At 43.6% G+C, this 17861-nt stretch overlaps 1 long non-coding RNA gene across 2 annotated transcripts in view; it reads left to right on the top strand.

Moving 5' to 3' along the window:
- The window catches only part of LOC129386387 (uncharacterized), a 30744-nt gene extending 27162 nt beyond the window's left edge, over positions 1-3582 (top strand). The window contains exons 3-4 of one of the 2 annotated variants that reach the window (XR_011893631.1): positions 2042-2121; positions 3428-3582. This is a non-coding gene — a long non-coding RNA (uncharacterized lncRNA). Of the gene's footprint in view, positions 1-2041; positions 2776-3427 lie in introns of those variants that run through there. The other variant, XR_011893630.1, reaches the window with a different exon arrangement.
- Positions 3583-17861: the final 14279 nt, after the last annotated feature.

Raw genomic sequence — 17861 nt, 5'->3', positions numbered from 1 at the left:
AATTCAACCAAGTTTTAACAGGGAGTTTTTCCAAATGTAATTTAAAGAAAAATGTTTTTACTCCAGGAGGTACACACATTTTTCGGACGCGCTTAAGTACACCCTGATAAGGTCGGCTTAAATAAGGTGCACGAAGAGTCCACCAGTGCCGCAGAAATTGCTTTTCCACTCGCAGTGAACACGTACTCCAGGCTGAATCTAACTTTCAGGAAAAGAAATATGTCAACAACCTCCTTGAGAAAGCCCCAAGGAGCCTGTGGGACATCTTTGGTATTTGATGACACTACTATATTAGGAACATAATTAACTAAACGGAGTTGCAACATTTCACAATAAAACGGATGGTCACTGCACCACGACGAACATGTCTCTAAGCATACATTTTAGCTATGTCAACAGTAAGAATCTGTCTGCGTTGATGTTTACATTTGCATTTTAAGAGCCAAGATGCGCTTTCACTCCACCGCGTCAACTGCCGCGTCTCTAGAACAGTAACTGTTCTTACCATCGACAGGTAGTGCTAGAACATCGATTTTGCTGTACGATATCCATATTAAATAAGAAATTGAGAAATAGACTACGGTGACTGGGGACACTGTTAGGGTTGTTACTGCTAATTTCGACAGTAGTCTCTCGCTCTTTACACTTTTGAACGCGCATATAATTCGTGTGTTCAATGCAAAATAGCTGCATAAACATTCGTGGATGAGTGTTCTTTCTGACAGCATACTGGCTTGCCACGGCAGTGCTGTAGCAGAATAATGAGACCCTTGCGAGACAGCTTTTCACACAACTTTGTGAAACAACCCAAAACTTCTTTATCGCTTCGCAAAAGCGTATGCAATATTTTTGGGAAATTAATTAATGTGTCAGTGAAACGGGCACATGTAAGTCCACAGGCCTGTGTGCCACATCTTACCAAATAAAACAAAACGGATACGCAGCCATTCCCGTAGATGGTATGATTTTGATGAGTGGCCGATTTTGAAGAGGCTGGTAGGGCGTTAATGGTGCGTCGTCATCCCGGCACAATTATAACAATTGGCCACGTCGACATTAATACCGGTGTCGGTGCTCTCAGCGTTGCCGGCTTCAGAGAAGCACGATTGCATACCGCTCACGAGAAAAGTACAGCGTACACCACCGATACGAAACTGACATACAATTTTAAAGCGTCGCTACGGAAAGCGCTTCTGTCGTGGCGTCAGAACTTATGTCGCTGCGACATAAAGTGGCACATTTCTAAAGCCACGACAGAAAATGTGTAGACCCGACAGAGAGTTCTTGTTGCGACGTCAGAATCACTGTTGCGATAGAAAGTTGTTGTTGCGACTTCATAAACTATTGTAGTCGCGACAGAACGTTTCTGTAGCGACTTTAAATGTCTTGGCCATCGCGACCGAATGTTTCTGTTGCGACGTCAGAATTGCTGTTGTAAAATCAGAGTCGCTGTCACGATAGAAAGCTGTTGTTGCTACTTCAGAACTCTTGTTGTCGCGACAGAACGCTTCTGTTGCGACTTCAGAACTCTTCGTTGTCACGACAGAATCTTTCTGTTGCGACGACAGAATTTCTGTCGTAACGTCAGAATCGCTGTCACGATAGAAAGCTGTTGTCACGACTTCAGAACTCTTGTTGTCGCGACAGAACGTTTCTGATGCGACTTCAGAACTCTTGGTCTTCGCGACAGAATGAATCTGTTGCCACATCAGAATTTCTGTCGTAACGTCAGAAATTCTGATGTCGCAACATAATCATTCTGTCGCGAAGACCAAGCGTAACATCAGAAATGTCTGTCGCAACTACACAAATATCAGGAACTTCTGTCGTACAACAGAAATTTCTGTAGTCGCAACAGAAATTCCTGTTGCCTTTTTCAACTGGGAAGTGTTCTCATTTTTTTATCTCTTTTATTATATTTTCGTTAGTATACGGAGCATAGACGTCTGCACTCTTAATTGTAAGAAATTACAATGCGGGTACTAACAGCCAAGATTATACGTTTAAGATACTGACCCGATTTCTCATTCAATTACACCAGTTTACCTCGTCATCCTGCAATGACAAAACGGCAATATCTGAGGAGAACCATAAAGCTCACAAAGAAATTGAAGAGCGAAGGTAAGTAGAAAATAATAAGAAGTACGACAATAAAGGTGTGAAAAAAAAGAACCTTAAGTCGTTTACGACCTGTGCCTGCCCAACGAGGCAAAAAAAAACATAGCTGCCTATTTCAGTAGCTAAAGAGTGCGGGAGAAAGTTATGAGAATTTGAACTCCATGGACTTGTGCCCTATGGTGCAAACAGAGCGATTGGCGCTATGCTAATAGGATATCACTATTTTAATTTCTGGTGGTGCAGGCATAAAAAATAAGGTGCTTGACAAGTTTGGAGAATTAGGCGGAAGAAAATAAAACAAAAGTGCTATCCTTTCGCGCACCATAGGGGTTTCGCGCCATTGGCTCTTCTGAATTGAGCGAGGACATTATGAGATATTTATTAAGCTGTGACGTTCGCAAGTAAAGTGTTTCGCATACTACTATTATGGGCAACCAATCGTAGCAATAATTTAGACTATGTCGTTTCCGAACCAAACTAGGCTACCACAGAAGCTGCGGCCGCTGAATGCTATAGGAACAGTGAACGCCTCCACAATTACGCCTGCAAATACATATAATTGAATTGTGTGTTACCCATGAAATAAAAGTACGTTTGAATTATATGGAGGAGAAGGCCAGAAGTGACAGGGCAACCTGGCACAGTTACCACCGTTCCGACCACCTATACCTTGAGACTAGGCGGCGCTCTCTAGGGAAAGCACGCGCCTAAAATAGTTGGCATCCGGCCATGACTACGCATCTTCGAGTACGAAAATGGACGGAAGACCCAAATAAATGATTTGCCCTAAAATGACAGAATTAACTAGAAAAAAATACTTGGGTTTAGTAATGGAATGACGTAATTGAAGTTGTTGCAGTGAAAATATTTAGGTATATTGTTTGCAGTTTGGTTGCGTAATGCCGTAGACAACCAAGACAATTACCGGTGCATCTACATGGGTAGTGCAGACCGGCATATACTTCATGCCCATTCGATGAGGATGTGACGTCGTGTGTTTTAGCCATGTCGGGCAATAACGTGGTTTCCCTGCAACGGAAGCCCGCGGAAGACCTCGAGAGAAACCGCTTCTGCGTTGAAAGGTCATGGGCAGTCGACTATCTTGAACAACAGCCGGCTGGCTCTTATGTATTTCACGAAATTATACTCATGTACTTGATGCAGATAGGCATTTGCAGAAGTGTATTTCTCTGCCCGAAATTCTGGGCGCTGCTCACACCCACTGCCACCCACACCTATCGGCCAGTCGAGTAGTCCTGACAGAGAACAGTGCCAGACGCCTGAAGTTATGAATTATTTTACTACGCAGCATACGTGCTGGAGAGACGGACGCTGGACAGTTACCTAACCAGTGTTGACAGGCGACCACTGCTTGAAGGCACTGTTTTCGGCCCATGGACCGATATTACAACTACCAGGAAGACAACGAAAGGGACGTTGTAGCTCTTGCACGAAACGTGACTGTTCGAGCGGATTTAGTAGGATCGCTTCTGATTGTACACACGAATTAACTCCTTATCTTTTTTTATCTATATACATAGTTTCATTCCCCTTCCCGCTTCGCCAGTGCAGAAACGAGGATCTAGCGCACCAGCTCAGAGCAACTTCGGTGCCTTTCCAGTGAGTAAAATATATCTGTCTTCGTATAAGGCTTACTCGTACATTACAATAAGCCGAAATTTCTGTTTAAAGAACAAGTACGAAGAAGATAACTACAATCAACATTAACAGCGAAAGAAATATAATTATATATTCCTGCGAGCGGCACTGTAATTGTATTTTCAACGAATCTCCAAGGTATACCTCGACGGCACTGTATTTTGCGCTTTGTCCACACTTTCACGAGGGAAGCTTCTGTATGGAAGAACATCAATTGTTCGAAACAGCGAGAAACAATTTTTCTCAAACGTATTTCCCTGTTCTCAATGAGGCTGTGTATCCGCGCCTGAAAAATATGCAAATTTCATGTCCAACTACGAAATTGCATGAAGGCTAACGTTCAACAATGGAAGGCTAAAGCACAAACCCCATGTCATGCTCTCGCGTGTGATCCGAAGCTTGTCATACAACTGTATCCGGCAATTTTTCGACGGGTTCCATGACATTCAAACTCCATCAGTTAAAGTAATACTATTTTAGAAGTGGCGTGCTTTGCAGCGTAATCAGTGGATAACCATTTATTCATTGCTTATGCGGCGATAGAGGCGGTTATGTTATGAACGCAGCTCGGATGCACTATGACCGAAAGAGAGGCTTACAAAGAATAGAATTTTCATTGGGCACTTCGACTGCCTACGGAGGTGCAAGCTTTGGTATAGGGTCACTAGGCGTTCTCTAAAGGCAGCTTATTTGTAAAAGAAGTCATGCGGGCTCACTACATCCTTAACATTGCGCAATAAAGCCTCTAGCTGAAGAAGACATCTTTCAGCTTTGGTGTTGATACTTCTTGTTTTTCTTTCAATATTGTCGCACTTCGCGTCGAAACGAATGCAGCAAGAAAATGCAAAGAAGCTTTATTATAAGGCAGCATCTGTTCTCGCGGCAGCCGGGAGAAGTCCTGAAACGAATTTCTCCCGGTACTCACCTCCTACTGGCGCTCGAAACTCGTGTGACAAACGGCCGAGAAAAACTACCTGCAGGTGTGCCCGACAGTCCGCAAGTGTGTCCTAACCTAACCTAACCTTCCGAGAGCCAGTAGGAGGTGAGTGCCGGCAGGAATTATTTTCCGAAGTTCTCCCGGCTACCGGGGGAATAGACGATGCCTGGTTATCACTTGTGCCTGACACGAATTTACATCAGTGCACCACTGAAGAACGCACAAAGGCAATATAGACACGCCAATTGCTTCCCTTATGCTGATAGGAGGTGACTCGGCCCCTGAAATCTCAGTATTGACACGTGTACTTATATTTAACGGGCAACCACGTTTCGCCGCCTAACAAATGTTATCGCACAGCGCGGGACGCGTCTGCATGTATCCGAAGTTTCTGGAAAGTTATCGATGCTTCTATCCGCTGTCTGTTGTCGCCGAACCTTGTATTATCTGATTTCATCACGTGACTCGAATGTTGTAGAACTTTGTGGAAGGCATGCGGGTCCCAACGATTAGTCTGGAACATTCGACGACTGTTGTATAAAAGCCGACACGCTTGACCCGCTGATCAGATTTTCGACGATCGCCGACTGTGTTCGCCGCTTTCGTTGTGCTATAAGTGTAGCCTGTTTTGTGGGCACAGGTTCACCCAATAAAATCTAGTTTTGCCTTTCACAGTATTGCTACTGTGTTCTTAACGTCACCACCACGTGACAGTATTATTACCCATTGTTTCGGTCTGTGTATTTCAGCCCCCACTATTTTATCGTCTCTTTCAATACGCATTCAGTTCTGCAGTGTTCCGCCATGCATATATGGGAATTACGGGATGAGAAATAAAGCGGTGGGATTGATAGAGCTGTACTGAAAAGGATAGAGGCTCGACCACACGCACAATAAAGAAACAGGAAAGAAGAAGAAATCATGTGCTATTTCACATTGTGAAGGCGGATGATCAGCGAAGCTGTGTAGCACACGAGAAAGAGGTGACACAGAATTTTGAGCAACGGTAAGAACATATTTATTGTCTTGATCGGTGGCCACGGTGACGAAAGGTACTCACACACAATAATGTTTATACACCCGCATTCATTCGTGTTACACATTCGTTATATACATTCGTGTTTTCATTTCGCGATAAATTGAGACAAAGAATTTGAGACCGAAATCACCGCACCGACTGGCATTGGGCCAGTGCCATCAGTGCCTTCGCAAAGCGATAGGCCGTGCGGGACCGCTGGCGTGATGAGCGGCAGCGGAGCCAGGTGTGCAAGAAAACGATGACGACGAATGCGCGAACAGTGGCACGAGCACGTTCGCATGCACTGTTACGCCAAAGGGCGCTAACGAGCAAGCTGTGGTCGAAGATGACGACGATCGCGAGAAGAGTGGCACGAACCATTGCTGATGATGATAGTTTTTCTCACAGGTTTGTTGGCGGACACGAGAAATGCACGGAACCCTAACCATAAACAGCTTCGCCGTAAAAAGAAAGAAAATGCCGAGCGTGTAATTCACATTGGCTCTCTTTACAGAACGTTGCAGGCTTTCCTCACTAGACTTGAACAATGGCTGGAAGGAATGCACCTGTCTGTCAGCGTTAACAGGAGTGCTGTGCTGGTCTTTCGGCTGAGGAGTCCAATGTATCTATCTTTCTGTTGTCAGAACAGTCTTATCCCCGAAGTTGAACGAACCACGAACCCTGGGATGATTTATGGCAGTAAACTTAATTGGCTACCACATATTGGGTATGTTGCTAAAAATGGGGGGCGAGCATTTGGAATATTACGGCGGCTGAGCAACAATCGTTCGGGATTTCCAAGAGACACACTACTAATGATATAGAGCACGCATGTGCGGCCAGTATTAGAGTTTTGGTGTGTTCTGCTCTCTGTAGGTGAGGCTAACAAAATTTGTGCTATTGTTTTGATAGAAAGGCATGCGCTGCGCCTCTGTCTGGGCGTCCTCAAATTTGTGTCGAACTCTACTGTACCTGGAAGTGCGAGCGCCTTCGTTAACGGCTTAAGTTTCTACTACTAACATTCCAAACCTTTCTGCGACTGCATGAATAGCATGTTAGAAGACACCAGACAGTATTTGTTAGTCAACCCACTTTATCTTTTTGACGTCAATTGGCCCTTTTTCATACGCCACAGCTTGTTTTTACGCAGGCACTACCCGAGCCCTTCAGTGTTAAACTTTAGAACTTCTGCAAAGCATACTTTCTAGAAATTATTTTTCATAACATCTAGCCAAATAATGAAAGATTTTTATCTGCATGAGTTCTGAATGACTTGGTGGATGATGACTTGAGCCATATTCAGACCAACGCCATAATAGCTACGATGCCTCACAGAACAACGAAAAGGCAGGGGTAGTAATTTTTTCTTATTCGCTAGATTGGTCCCATTCGATTAGACTTGCTCATTTTACTCCTATCTACACAGCAGATACTTAGCTGTAGCTTTAGCAACACGCAAATTGAAGCCCTTTCATTCCACAGTGGATATTATCACCGGCTCACTCTCTCTCTGTTCATCGCCTGTATAGTTACTCCAGAATTTTGCAAGCATTATATCTCTTTGCTCCATCTCATTTGTGTTTGGTTCGTTTAAGTAGGGTGCCTGTGCACAAAAGTTTTTCTTTGAATGAGTGTGTAGGCTATTTAACAAAGGCTTCCGTGGGGGTCCCTTTAGTATGTGATGTTCCCCCAACTGCCTATATTGCTGCTGCAAGGTTTAGGAGATTTACAATGACGAATGACATTTAAATATAGTGTGGCTTTGCATTCTAACCACCAGCACCTACTATTATCTTGGATGCGTAAATTTTACCCAACACGCAAATTAGAGATTAACAAGACAACGCTGTCGTATCCCGCCACTAAATTTCTATGCACAGAGGGCTGGTTGGACGGCACCTCCATGGTGTATACAGTGTGGGGAACCAGAAACAATTGACCACTTCTTCCTCAAATGCCAACGATTCTCTTTACTAAGAAAAAGGGTGCGCGAGGAACTTTTAAACAAGCTTGCTTCAGCATGAACGACCCCGTCTTGCTTTTGTTTGACGCTTCCAGATTGGGGTACAGCCATCAAAATGTTTGTAATGCTACGAAGAATTCATCCTTGACTGCACTCGCCCACCTTCCTAAGGCAGTATATAGTAATAATTAATTAGAACAATGGGAAGAATAATTTAAAGCTATTATATTTCTCTGTCTGCTAAATCTTTGTTTCAATAATTTTCTCCAGACCTCTCAATTCTTCTACAATCCCCCACGATGGGTACCTTCTATTTGTACACCATTATCCTCACCATTCGCTTTTGTGTTTGTATCCTCGAGCACGCTTTTGGGGGAGTTCGTGTTGAAAGTCTCAGTTCCACTTTGTCTTTTTTTATTTGTGTAAAACAACAACGTGAGCTGCAGCAACCATCGATGATGTGCAAGAAACTAATCTCGAACAGTGAAAACACGGGGAATGCGGGAGAGGGAAATTCAAGACGATGAGCAAATCGAGAACAATGTGAAAGCAGGAGCCTACGTTTCGACAAGTGGACTTGTCTTCTTCAAGGCGACGTATGCTTTCCTCGCCACAGTACATATAGGTGGGGTTCTTCAGAGGGGAGAGGGTGTAAGGCGGGTGGGTGCGGCAACAAAGGAAGGTGTGTTAGCGTGTGGAATTGAGAATAAAGGAATGCTGTGCACAAGGCCAAGGACAGCCCCCTCCCCCCCCCAACCCCCGTCTGTCAACCACGTGTCAACGCACGCGTATTAGCCGGCGTGTGAACGGCGTCTGACACGCCGGCTGAAAAAAGAAAGAAAAAAGGAAAGGAAAAAAAAGGGGGATACGCCAAGAAACGAAACTAAGTGTTGTTGCCCATAGCTTGAAATTTAGCACAATGAATAGATTCTAAAGCTCCCTTTGAAACATTTATGCCTATTGGTTGCAATGTCTTGAACAGGGAATACCATAGACGCGAGCTGATTGCGCGATTGCAGCCCCTCGCCGGATTTCCATCGACTGACCACGCTTTAAATACAACTAGAGGCGGTCATTGCCAGATACTGTACTGTGCAGAAATATTTTCGGAATTTTTATCCCAATATAAGGAGTGAGGTTCTGAATGGGCTATAACCAGAATGGCTCCGCGTCGTCCATGTAAAGTCCCGCACCGTTTTCATAGCATTCAGGCACCCTGTGGTGTGGCACTTCAGATCATTTTGGTCCCTTTGGAGTCCTTTAACACACCCTATACACGGTACACGAGTGTTGTAAAACTGCGGCCCCTATCGATATGCACCTTCCGCATCCGGAATTGAACTTGCCGCATCGAGTTCAGCAGCGTAGTGCCGTAGCCACTGGACTACCGCGTGTTGTAATTCTAAAGGGGTGTTAAGTGGAGATAAGAACTTCGCATTTATTACCGACGCAGTTATTGAGACTCTGAACATTAGGAAACGTGACAGGTTGAATTATAAGCAAGCATTATTTATGAATTCCTGAATAGCTCTATAGGTCCACAATCAAGAAAGGGGCTGACAGATGGAATAGCACACTGTGGTATAAAGTTTGTAAACAGGGATAAGGTGTCTCAGAAAGGCTGGCCAACTTTTCGATAGGAGGACCTATCTTCGTCAAAGGCGCCCTCGTCATCCTCGGCATGTTAGCTTTAAACGGTTAGTGCAGTGACGCCACGTGCGGGTGTTGTCACTCGCGGCTGGTTTTAAAGGGAGGTTTTATATTTATTTACGTGTTTCACGTGTTTCTTTAGCGAGAATTAAGTCTGTCAGTGCTAGAGGCAAGCTACATTTATTATGAACTCTGAGATAATCAGGACTGGTGAATTGAGTGGCGTACTCTGAAAGTTAATCGTATCCTAAGAAGCCAACAAACAAAGACAGCAAGGACAACATAGGGGAAATTACTTGTACTTACTAACTAAATTAAAGAAATGATACATTACTTTATTTAATTGAGTTAGTAAGTGCAAGTAATTTCCCCTATGTTATCCTAGGCGTGTTTGTTTGTTGGCTTCTTATGATACGATTATTAAAGATCGGGCCCCTCGGTTAGCCCCCTTTCTTTACGTTCAATACGGGGCGTCGCGTTAGCGTGTCCGCTTTCTTCTCTATTTTTTTATTCCTTCTCTCTTTCGATAAATATTTATTCCCTTTAAGGCCTTTTTCCTGTACTTACAGTGGCTGATCTTTCTGTATTTCCGGTTTATCCAGTTCCTAGCTGGCGTTTTTCCTGGTGTGCGAAATGGGCGTAAATCTTCAACTGTTCTCCTGAAGCAATATCTAATTTCTCTCCATTAGATAATATAGCGAAAAGGTGAGAGGTCGTAGATGCTGAGTCAATATCTAATTTCTCTCCATTAGATAATATAGCGAAAAGGTGAGAGGTCGTAGATGCTGAGTTTCTTCACGATAATCGAACATGCAAAGCAACCTGCTGTTTATCTGGTATTATCCATTTTCTGTAGAAGTGATACCCTTCTTTTAGAGGGAGATGCGCACTAATGTACTGAAAATGGCCAGTTTTACTGGATAGTTAACGCACCTAAAAACCTTCAAGGGGGGGGGGGGGATAAAACCTGGAAAACAGAGAAACAATAATCCGCGGACAATGAAATGAAACTCGATAGGAATTCCAAAGCTTTCAGTTCTATTTCAATGGCCGGTCGTCAACGTTAATTATATGTCTCTAATGAATCGCCTCACTCCTGGTTTTACGAGATCATAACTTGCTCATTAAGCACCTGCCAGACGTTTCGAAGAGCACGAAAGTAGCATGCATTTAATTTTTAGTGCATAAACAACGAAAAAGTCCGTGGACACCTTAGCACTTATGAATTGGGAATGCCAAAGCATTAATGTCTAATTAAACACCGTTGAGCGGTACTTCAAGCTATAAACTCCTCGTGGGCATCCGAGCGTGTTGAGACGCTTGGCCAACACCTCCTAGATAGCACAAGGCTGGTGCTCCTTGATCCGTGACATTATGGTATCTTGCTCCACTGCCATAGAACCTATAGGAGCCCGCCATGGTTGTTTAGTGGCTATGCTGTTGGGCTGGTGAGTACGAGGTCGCGAGGTCAAATCCCGGCCACAGCGGCTGCATTTCGAAGGGGATGAAATGCGAAAACACTCATGTACGTAAATTTAGGTGCACGTTAAAGGACCACAGGAGGTTCAGATTCCCGGCATCGCCCACTACGGTGTGCCTCTTATCAAATCGTGATTTTCGCACGTAAAACCCCATAACTTAATCTAATAGGGCGCTACATACTAAGGGGCGTTGATTTTGACGTCACCGCTTGCGTCACGCCACGCTTGGCAATGTATATTTTGGTCCAAGTAGCATGATGTCATCAAGCAGAGTGCACAGGCGTGCTATCTAGGAGGCGCTGGTTTAGTACAGTTGGTAAGGCAATCTATTTCCGAGCGCGGGATTGTGAGTTCGAAGCTCGCTTCCACCAACGTTTTTAATTCCGAGTGTGTTCTGTTTTTTCACCCATTTATTTCTTTGTAGCGATTGCCGAGGCGAAGTTAGAACGCAGGCGAGAGCTTGAGCGCACAAGGAATGCGCAGATAACACAAGCTGCCGACAGTGAGTGCGAAGGTGACCTGGTGTCGAGGCGATGCGCTCTCCCATCACTCAACATCTGACGTTCCAGCGCGAAAGCAGCTGTTCCCTTTAGAACAGCTCTGCTCCGTCGAGGCGCCCACGTGACGTAGTGTCGCACCCACTGACAATCTAGGTGCCGTTTTGCTGCTACAGACGCGGGAATTTTGCTGAATGGGCGATTTGATGTTTTCGCATCAATAACAAAAAAAAAAGGTCGAATGGTTAGAGTTTTTGGCTTCGGCGCTGGAAGACCGATGTTCGATCCCACCACCGGTCAAATATTTGTGTACAACCTTAGAGGCGTACTTCACCGACTAAACTCAAGAGCCGCTAGTTAAAGAAACGTCACTTCGAGAAGCGAACGGGCTCCTTTCAAACACCTGTACGCATACGTCTAGGCGCCACAATCTTCGGCTTGAAAGTATGCTATCATCTGAAGTTCAGCAGTAGTCTTTCAATATATTTCTCCATTGGTTGTGGCTGTGGAGTCCTTCGAGCGAAAACGGTCACTCGTCGTAAACATTGTGTCTTGCACGGTTTCCCCTTCTTCCAAGGCTGCGGAACCTGCCGTGGTTCCTATATATATATATATATATATATATATGTGCAGATTTATTTGCCTCATTCATGACAAGTTGCGGTAATTAGGTAAGTGGGTTCCAGTCCCACCTCGATTTATTTACGCCTACAACGACTGAGTCCTGTCATTCAAACGAGACCACTCCCGCTGGAATTTGCAAACGTACTGCCAAGCTACGGCTCTGAATGCCGCACGCCAGGCTAAACATAACTCGGATTGTGTCATACAGTGCGCGACAACAATGCCATCTGCATAAGCAGCACATGCATGATCGAGATATGTCTTCTTTCCTTTACACCACGATGCCAAAGTAGGGCACGTGGGTGGCACAGTTGGAGAGAGCTGAGAAATAATGCTATGACATCCTACACAAGGTTCAAGCAGGCCACGCTCTGTGACCAACTTTACTTATATTTTACACCAGAATTCTTTACAATTTGAAAAAAAGAAAATAGCACCCTGTAGCCAGGCTACTCATCACATAGCATTAGCGACAAAGCAGGCAAATTCCGTCATCCCTTGCTGTGGAGGCCTTCACGCCTGCTTGAAGCCCGTGTACCGAAGATGTTCGCAAGAATCTGCAAGTGAAAAAGTATATTTGTACTTTCACTACCATCTGAGACTCTACGCCGTAGTATATTTATCTGTTTGTAACAACCCGCACACTTAAAATACCATCAGCCGACTACAGTACTCTGACGTTTTCCCCACTGTCGTCGTAAATTTATCTAGGATATTCGTATCGCACGCACAAACTGTTAACCTAGCTCATTTTTTTCCCGCGTGGAACTTGTTGCGAAAAATGTTAAGAAATTACCGGCAGCTACCACAATAATACATCTGCATTTTTTCCTTCTTTGACTTTGTTAGAAGGTTTTCGAAAGCATATCGTTCCCTTTGTTGTCTTGTTGTTGTTTGCAAATTGAAAAGAAAGCAAATCAAGATCGGAGAAATGCCTAATGTCGGTCGTCGATTCGCTGAATATAATTATCAAACGTTGATGATCCTGACATAGCTCAGACCTCGCTGGGAATCTCTCCAGGCAATTAACTGCAATGCGCCTGCGTCGCGGCCGCGTTTCGCGTGGAAGTTTATAGGCCGCCACCTCGTAGTCTCAGCAAAGAAAAAAATGAAGTCCACTCAGGGCAGCTCGTTAAGGGTCGCCTGGCACCAGCGCAGAGACACTAGATAGAGTGTCACCCCGGCCTCGCTCTCATTCTCATACACTTGGTGCTCCAAAGAAGCATGGTTTGCATTCGCGGGATTCCCATTAGTCTATAGTTTTCTCAAGCAACTGTAGAGCATTCGCTCGGGGAGCATGGCAATTAATTACTAGCACATCCAGGAAGCACTTGGTGATCTAAGACGAGGACAGTGACTTTCTTTCTCGAACGAAAGGACAGTGGTATCTCGTATCTATTTACATTGCGCTTTCTTTCGGACTTCACTCGGATTGGCCTTTTATCAACTGTCGACGTGTATATATATATATATATATATATATATATATATATATATATATATATATATATATCGGAATGAATATGTGGCTGACAAACCCCTTTGTCTTCATGCTCCAGGTGCTTCCTGTATTCTTGGTGGCTGGACCGAGTGCCCTCGTCGCCTCCCGTCCAGTCCACATCGACGAGCCTCAAAGCAGTGACCACGCGTTCACGGACGATAACTGGGCTGCGCGACAACGTCTGCGCAACGACGCTCAGGCTTCCATTCCGTTCCGTTTGGATCACCACTTCTTCATGGCTGCAGCGACATCGGCAACCTTATCGACATCAACCGCTTTAAATAGCAGCTGCTTCCACGAGTACAGCATTGGGCACGGTCGCATCGGAATGAATATGTGGCTGACAAACCCCTTTGTCTTCATGCTCCAGGTGAGCAAACGTTTTGGCAAATGTTACCGTAGTAATTGCTTGATTCTTCTTGTGCTGCCGTGCCCAAGGCAAATGTGTTCTTTGCTTCGAAACTGCATAGTGTCTTTAAGATACCTGTTGTTGCTGGGAGGGGATGTAGAGAGCAACCCTGGTCCCAACATGCAGGAACTTGCTGCTGAAATTAGAAAAATGGCTGCCGACATCACCGCTATCAGAAACGAAAATAAGGGTTCAAGTGAGTCGTTAGCAAGTATTCACTCCAAACTAGATCTTTTAGGACAACTTGAAAGTCGTATGTCAACCATCGAGGAAAAGTGCATACAACTGGAAAAGACCATGAAATCATTTATGCGTCAAATTGACGACCTAGAAAACCGAAGCAGACGGTCGAACCTAATTATTTACGGACTAAGCGAACTCGAGGATGAAACATCGGAAATCCTAGAACACGAGGTTAGCACTAAACTAATTAAAGAAGTGCTTGGTGTAACGTTTTCCGGTTTCGAGCGAATTCACCGCTTGGGAGGGAAGAAGGCTAACAAAACGCGCCCCGTGATCTTCAAGCTGTTCGATTACAGAGACAAAGCCAAGATACTTAAGAACTGTTTTAGACTGAAGGGTTCCAAAATTTCTGTCAGCGAAGATTTTTCTCTGGCGGTACACAATATAAGAAAAAAACTTTGGGATAGTTGCAAACTTAATAGAGAAAAGCATGAAAAGGTCAGACTCGTTTACGATAAGATCAAAGTAAATGATGAACTCTTTGCATGGGATGAAGAATCAGGCGAGAAAATACCAGTAAAAAAAGAGTCTCCTCGAATTGCCGAACGGCAACCTGCTAAGTTAAGAAAAAACTAACTTTTCTTAATATCAACGCCAGGAGTATAGTTAATAAGACGGTAGAACTTGAGGCCTTGTCTCTTGAACATGAACCGGATATCATAACCATTAGTGAAACTTGGCTGTCATCATGTATCTTGACAAACAATATATTTCCCCCAGGTTATATAGTTCTTCGTCAGGATAGATGTACACGTGGCGGTGGCGTCGCGATTTTAGTGAAAGACGACATTCAGACCACACCGCTACCTAACATTACCGGCGCAGAAGCACTCTTTTGTAGGATCACGATCGGCGTATATTCCCTTTATGTTGGTACAATGTACAGAGCACCGAATTCTGGCCCGGAGCCATTACATATCTTGTCTGACTACATGCAGCGTCACCTTCAAGGGGACAAAAAGGTTGTTCTTACGGGGGATTACAATCTACCAGGTATAAGATGGGATTCGTACGATGCTGGTGTTATCGATAAGGACAGCGCTGAGGCGACACTTGATATGGCCTTCAATAGTGGTTTAAGGCAAATCATTCAGCGACCCACACGTGTCGCTTTGTCGAGCAGCACAATTCTTGATCTGACTTTTGTGAGTGAAAACATTCCTGTAGAGGACATATCATGGGAAATAATTGACGGAATTTCGGACCACAAGGCAACCAAATGTTGTCTATCACTACCGTCGTCAGCACGCTCAGAAAAATTGATCACACGAATATATGATTGGAAAAACGCAGATGATGTCGGCATTCTTGACTTTTTTGATTATCACTACCCCAATTTTTCTTGTCTTTTCCATGATAATTCTGTGACAGTAGATGAATTATGGGCGAAATTTAAGACCTATGTACACGAATGTTTATCAAACTTCGTACCCATGAAAAAAAAGAAAGTGCACAAAAGAAACCCTTGGATCACAAGGAATATAATACATATGAAACGTAAAATGTCAAGGCTGAGGAAACTTAAGGGTAAGACATCAAATCCCTGTTTCTCTGACAAAATTAGAAAATTGGCACATGAGTTGAAAGTAGCGATAAACCAAGCAAAACATACGTACATGAACGTCACACTTAGCAACTTCATCAAGACGGCTCCTCAAAAATTTTGGAGATATTTCAACGCGAACGTGCATAAGCAAAGCAATCTGCCGCAGAAGGATGCTTTCCAAAGAGCAAATCAGTTTAATAACTTTTTTAAATCCGTTTTTACACAAGACAACGGAATTTCACCAGATTTAAACCACCAGCCGAGGGGAACCGGCGACATACTTGGTGATATAGAGATAACAGAATCAGGTATACTTTCACTGCTGCTTAACATCGACATTAAAAAATCTTGTGGCCAAGATGGGATCCCCAATACTTTCCTCAAGAGATACGCAGAATGGGTCTCTAAATACCTCTTACTTATCTTTAAAAAATCTCTAGAATCGTCTGACGTACCCAAAGACTGGAAAATAGCAAAGATTGTCCCGATTCTCAAATCAGGTGACGCAACAAGCCCATCAAATTATAGACCGATTTCGCTAACCTGCACATCTTGCAAAATTCTCGAACACATCATACTAAAACACATCGTAACCTTTGCGGAAGATAATAACTTGCTTAGCATCAACCAACATGGTTTCAGAAAAGGACTGTCTACTGTTACGCAACTGACACAAACTGTGCATGATCTCGCTCTAACAATTGATAACCGCGGGCAGACTGACATAATATTCTTAGATCTATCGAAGGCCTTCGACCGGGTATCCCATCCTAAACTCCTGGGCAAACTACAACACATTCTCGGATCTGGCAGCATAATAAACTGGATAAAAGCTTATCTTGCAGGTCGGCAACAGTACGTAGAAATTGAAAGTCAGCAATCTGATTGGGTAGAAGTGTCATCCGGAGTACCACAAGGAACAGTCTTAGCACCAATTCTTTTCTTACTATACATCAACGACATGGCAGATAACATAAAATCAACAATGCGCATGTTTGCAGATGATTGCATTATATATAGGGAGATTAGGAACCATAATGATCAAGTAATACTAAATCACGAGCTTGCGCAAGTAGCAAATTGGTGTCAGGCATGGCAAATGAAGATTAATTTAGACAAGACTGTTTTTATGAGAGTAAGCCGAAAAAGAACCCCTCTAGAATTCACCTACACGATCGAACAGCAAAAATTAAAGATAGTCGATGATTATAAATATTTGGGCATTGTCCTATCATCCGATATGAAATGGGACAAGCATGTGTCACACATATCTTCTAAGGCATTTACAACACTTTGTTCGCTTAAACGCTCTTTAAAATCTGCCTCACCAGACACTAAGATGCTAGCCTACACCTCATTCGTTCGTCCTATACTAGAATATGGTATTACCTGCTGGTCTCCACATACCAAACAATGCATAAAACGCCTAGAAACAATACAGAGAAAAGCCATCAGATTCATTTATAATAGGTACAACCGTAATGATTCTCCGACAGAACTCCTCGATAAAGCTTGTCTCCCGACTATTTACAAGCGTGCGAAATACTTACGTCTCAAGTTTCTGTTCCACCTCCTTAACGGGGTCTACAAATTAAACAGTGGTGCATATGTATCTTTCACTGAGCAGCGAAACACTAGAACTAAACATCATAAACATTTAATTGAATACAGGTTCCACACAGACACATTCAGGTATTCTTTCTTTCCCCAGACAATCAGAGACTGGAATTCATTGCCTAGTGATATCATAATTTGCTCACCTGACGATTTCCTTCCTATGATGGAAAAATATGTCTATGAATGCGCATCTTGATTTACCAGTATCGCCTGCAGACCCCGCATTTTTTGGTTTTGATGTACTTTTTTGTTGTTTATCTTATGCTTCTGTATTTCTGTTCATTAACCTTTAAACTGACTCAGGAAGGTCACACCCTTTGTTGTATTACTCAACTACGTCTACTTGTAAACCACAATACTAACAAGTGTATAAGTTTGTCATTCTTATTTTGATGCAATGTATCTTCCCATGTCCTGCAACAGCCTCAAAATGGAGGCTAGCAGTATGTATGAAATAAATAAATAAATAAATATATATATTTCCAGGAGCAACAACTTGATCGATTGGGTTAACTCATCTATACTGTAAAGTCTATTCAGGTATTTCTTTTTCTCCTTTTCTCGTCCATCTGATGAAGGCATGCTGTCCAGAGCTAGT

The sequence above is a fragment of the Dermacentor andersoni genome, chromosome 4 (genome assembly GCF_023375885.2).
Source record: "Dermacentor andersoni chromosome 4, qqDerAnde1_hic_scaffold, whole genome shotgun sequence".
In the NCBI taxonomy this organism is placed as follows: domain Eukaryota; kingdom Metazoa; phylum Arthropoda; class Arachnida; order Ixodida; family Ixodidae; genus Dermacentor; species Dermacentor andersoni.
Note: the sequence above shows the minus strand (reverse complement) of the source record. Positions and strands in the feature narration are given on the sequence as shown.